Below are 4,733 nucleotides of genomic sequence, written 5' to 3'. Positions count from 1 at the left end.
ATTCAGCGTCGTCGAATTACCATTGTATCAATTTGTAATCGTTTAAATCGAAAAAGTTCTTATTTGCCTCTTATTGACTGGCCTACTGGTTCACAACTAAATTCAACTCACACAGAACTATTAGATTTCTTCAACTCGTTCTTTACCGATGAGTTTATAAGAAAAATAGTTGAGGAGACTAATCGGTACGCAAATCATATGATACAAGAAAAACATCTAGAAAAGCAGTCCACATGGCATAAATGGACTAATGTCACATCAAAAGAAATGCGAGCATTTCTCGGCATAATATTGCTTATAGGGACAATGCCACTTCTGAGCTTGAAAGAATATTGGACTACTGACAAGAAATGTAGGATCCTATACGTTGCCAAAATATTCAGGAGAGACCGACTCTTACAAGTATTTTGGATGCTGCATACAAATTAACATATTGTAGGTACGCGAAACATGGCAACAAGAACGAAAAAATTAGCAATTTTTTAGATTACATTGATAGTAAATATCGTGAAAATTTTGTACCCAGGATGGAGTTATCAGCGGATGAATCAATCATTAAATTCAAAGGGCGAGTAAGCTTTATTACGTATAATTCACAGAAACCAACCAAGTGGGATATCCGTATATATTGGTTATATACAAACTATTTTTCCATATTATGGCAGTTTTACTACGGAGAAATTAATTAGACCAGATCTGCCAATAAGCACGAGAATAGTCTTATAACTATATCTCAATTAATTGCAATCCAATCCTGACGCTGTAGGATACCATATCTTCAATGACCGGTACTTCACAAGCATTCCTTTGGCAGATGAACTACTAAAAATGAAATGTAATCTAACTGGAACTATTCAGACGAACAGGAAATTTATTCCACGTGAAATAAAAAATCCAAAGATTGCAAAAAATGAAATTGTTGCATATAGACGGAGCAGTTTACTATTATTGGCTTGGAGAGACAAGCGTATTGTGACAATGCTCAGCATCTGTGCTACCTCATCTTCGACAACCGTTACTAAAAGGTCACGCAAAGAAGGAAGAACACATATTGTGAAGCCAGACGTGGTTGTAAATTATAATAAATATATAAGTGGGGTAAACAAAGCAGATTAGTACACAGGCACATATTGATTCATGAAAAAATCTCAAAAATGGTGGCGAAAATTATTTTTTTTGGGTTTGGAAGTTTCAGTGATAAATTCCTATCTATTATATCAAGAATATCACAAGACATACAATATAAAAAAGTTATCCCATTTACAATTTGTACGTCACTTAGCAGATCAATTGATTGGAGATTTTCGAGACGCTAATCCCAAGGCTCCTGCGACTTTTGGAACAGCAAAAAGGCTCAACGGCCTTCTACATATTATTAGGCGAGATGAGACAGGAAGAAGTAGGGATTGCCTCGTCTGCTCTAATCGAAAAATAAAACATGGAAGGAGATTGTACAACTTGTTCGGCTAAGCCGGCCTTGCACATAGGTGATTGTTTCGAACTATATCACACAAAGCAAGAATATAAAACATCTCCTATGTAAAGACGACTAAATTTGTTTCTTTATAATTTTATTGGATTTTATAAATATGTCATTTGAATAAAGCTTTAGATTTTATAACGCAAACGTGCGACGTGAACATTTTCTTTACTGCGTGCTCCTGTCGTCCATAGCGACGCTTGCCTGTCGAGCGCCCCTGTCCGCAATGGGTTAAGTTAATAGTGGATAACCGTGATTGTTCTTTTGCACGATTATTGCGATTATTTAATACAATATCATTGAATGTAATAGACACTTTCCGATCGATTTTACATCGATTTTTATTAGGGCTAGTTTAAATAGTTTCCGAAATTTTATATATAATATAAAAAAAATATCAAATAATATCAACCACATTTAAAATAGATTTCAGTTAATTTATGTATCTATTTTTTTTCGACTTATCGGAGTTTTTTATTTTTTGTATAGAAAAAAGAAATATTAAAAARTAAGAGGATTAGCGCTGAAAATATCGATTTCGGGTTAATTTTATTATAATCGTAAGAATCGATTTTTACATCAACTCGTTTGGAAAGTCACCAAGTAGGAAGATAACACGAAGGGTGCTTCCTGAGCCGACCTGATTACGCGCTTGTTAGCACAGATATCGCACCAATTTGCGACGTTCCCAGTTCCCTCGTCTCAACTTTCAGTCCTGCGCGACAGAGGCCATGAACAAGAGGAAGGAATGCGAGGAGGAGAAAGGCAGCTTGAGAAAGCTCTGTAAAAGCCATACTTCGAACCCTTACTGGCACACCCTCAACGATCGTAGTAGCTCAGCACCTTCAGCGATTCTTGCAATTTAGCGGAGACCTTAACGTTTATTATTTTAGGGTGTGAAAAAAAAACAAAATGTCAACATTTTTGTTGACTCCTTGATCAAATGAATTCGTTTGGACAACTTATTAGCATAATAAGACTATTCGTCTTCCTTAATAGTTTCTCAAAGGTGTTGCATTCTCAAAATACGAATCTTTAGATCAAAGACAATTCTGCAAACGAAATAGCCTGATTTTTATTCGAAACGAGGGAAAGGAAAGGCTACTTGAGCTGCTTGTTTAGCAGCCACAAGAGCAGCCACTCTAAACCGCTTTTTGCCAGAGTGAAAGGTCGCCTCCGTCATCTCCACCACCTCCGACGTTGCACTTGTTGCGCTTTTAAATCTAGGCACTGCAATTTGATATATGTGTTAGTTAGAATTGACTATTAAATACTTCAACTAATAGAAGTACTAAAATATTCATTAAAACCACAATTTGGAAAATTTAGATTTCTGAAACTACGTAAGAGTTTACAGCTATTAAATTAAAATTAAAGAAAGAAATTAAGAGACTTTAAAGTCTTATTATTTAATATATTTAATATAAATAATTTCAATGTGAAAGAAAAGAATCAGAAATTTTTTTAGGGACCAGATAATTAGGGTTTCTATACTGTAATGTAAATTTCAGGTTAAGCTGGAGCTACCTTGTAACCTAAATTTCAGGTATTAATCAAGCTTATATCAAAAAAAAATCAAGAATATTACTAGAGTAAAAGAAATAGTTAAGAGAGAGAGAGAGAGAGAGAGAGATCTCTGCAAGATAGTGTAATTTTAAAGTTATTTGCTTATTTTTCAATATCTTTTAGGTTACAAGTTAATATCAAAAAATTGAGATAAAAGTAACAATTTTACTTATATTTTAATAATTTTACTAATATAATACAATTATATTAGTATAAATAATATTATAATTCACCTGTAATTATAATATTAAATATTTTTTTGAAAAATGAATTATATAAATCAAATAATTACTAACACTCGAAGAACAATGTTCCTTCTTTTTCATATAGTAGAAGTTAAAGCAAAGTAAGCATATAATTATGTAATATAAATTATTAAGAATAATTATACAAAGGAAGCATTAAATCGTCTATATAATGTAACAGGAGAAGCGTATTATAATTTCGTTTAAAATATATATACTTGCATACGTGTTACGCGAAAATGTTACTCGGTCGATTAACTAGACAACTAACGACTGAATAAATGTGAACACCACTGAGACCACGAAAATGAATAAGACAAGAACGAATTCGCAGGTGTTCTCTATATGCTAGCTCGTATATATGAACAAAGAGAACGTAGAGTAAACTAACACGTGGTTCAATACTTGTTGAATTCTCTGCACTGTTGAATGAAATTCTCGTACATCACTCAGRTAGCACATACTATAATACATAGAACGTTTTAGTGGTAAATGAATAGTATATTCGACACTAACTATTATAAATACATAATTTATATAGGACGAACAAATGCACAAACACATCTTGCTGTTACAGTTTTCCCATCTCGGAAATATTTTTTTGCGTCATTTGTAGGAAAAATAGTATATGAAGTGTATGAAATGTATGTTCATTTTTGCCGTTGAGCAACACTTCACGTGTGACACCAATGTGGTGTCGCCAGACGTCATAGTGTTAATACCTAGCTGGTCCCAAGCCCAGACAAAAGAGGAGGGTTCGAGGGTGAGGCTAGCAACCTACCCTCGGTAAAAACAATAAAGCGCTCCCAAAAATAGCAATAAAAGCTATAACAAGACGAAGTCCTATTAAAAAGAAGAAGAAGAAAAAGAAGAAGAAGAAAAAGAAGAAGAAGAATAATAGTAAGTAATACAATATCCAAATATCAGTTTTGGTGAAATGCTTTTGAATTTGGTTTAAATTTTGTACCTTTACTACCACCTGAGTAATAGGAATCGCCGAGCATAGTTAGTTTCCCTCTAATGTATAGTAGGTATGCGAGATTGACTGGACATAGTTTGGACTTTGATAAAATATGTTTTGCTTACTTTCCATGGACTCTTAAGCTATTACTATAATCTTTCCTATTTTCTTTTACAATATGTTTTCTCTCTAATTTCATTTCCTAACCTAACAACGCTATATCTGCTCAGCACAAAGTTATCTTAAAGAGCTCTAAAAGATAACATTTTTTTCATCTGACATCCGAAAAAACTGGTTAGAAAGATAACATAAAGTTAACATAAAGATTTCTTATGTGCCGTTTTCTGACATCGGTAAGAGCTCTAAAACTTGATATCCAAAAGTTAACATTAATAAGATGGAATTTTGAAAAGTAGTAATTTAAAGCCCAAAGTAAGTTTAAATTTAAAATAAACATAAATAATACTGATATATATATATA

The 4,733-nt window shown here is 33.0% G+C and overlaps 1 long non-coding RNA gene across 1 annotated transcript in view; it reads left to right on the top strand.

Annotated features, from left to right (window-relative positions):
- Positions 1-3,893: 3,893 nt before the first annotated feature.
- Positions 3,894-4,733, top strand: part of LOC106787091 — a 6,609-nt gene continuing 5,769 nt past the window's right edge. The window contains exon 1 of the long non-coding RNA XR_001381740.1: positions 3,894-4,191. This is a non-coding gene — a long non-coding RNA (uncharacterized LOC106787091). The remainder of the gene's footprint in view (positions 4,192-4,733) is intronic.

This window comes from Polistes canadensis, unplaced genomic scaffold (genome assembly GCF_001313835.1).
Source record: "Polistes canadensis isolate GaletaPanama2010 unplaced genomic scaffold, ASM131383v1 scaffold_91, whole genome shotgun sequence".
NCBI classification, from domain to species: domain Eukaryota; kingdom Metazoa; phylum Arthropoda; class Insecta; order Hymenoptera; family Vespidae; genus Polistes; species Polistes canadensis.
Note: the sequence above shows the minus strand (reverse complement) of the source record. Positions and strands in the feature narration are given on the sequence as shown.